Source organism: Buceros rhinoceros, unplaced genomic scaffold, assembly GCF_000710305.1.
Source record: "Buceros rhinoceros silvestris isolate BGI_N320 unplaced genomic scaffold, ASM71030v1 scaffold25454, whole genome shotgun sequence".
Classification (NCBI taxonomy): domain Eukaryota; kingdom Metazoa; phylum Chordata; class Aves; order Bucerotiformes; family Bucerotidae; genus Buceros; species Buceros rhinoceros.
Window position 1 is genome coordinate 4,076 of NW_010409210.1, and position 352 is coordinate 4,427.

Consider the following 352-nt stretch of genomic DNA (forward strand, 5'->3'; position numbering starts at 1 on the left):
GCCCAGCTGGGTGCTGAGCATGACTCAGCGCCTCACCACACCTCATGAGTCACCTCAGTGCTTCCTGGTGCACCCAGAGTTTTCTCTTCCAGGTCTCTCCTGGCAGCACCAGCCCAGCCCGGCCCCGTACCAGTGATGCCAGCTCTGCCTCACGTGGCTGCTGGCCCTTCTCCACCGGCACCAGCGTCCCTGGGCACGTGCCCACATGCTGCCGGTGCTCTGGGTGCCAGGCTGCTCCTCAGGGACCCAAATCCCCAAAGGCTTCCAGGCAGCAAGGTGGAGAGCCCGGGGCAGGCCAAGACACCGTGGGCACCACGCGGCCACTCGCTCTGCAGCAAAACGGGGCAAAAGA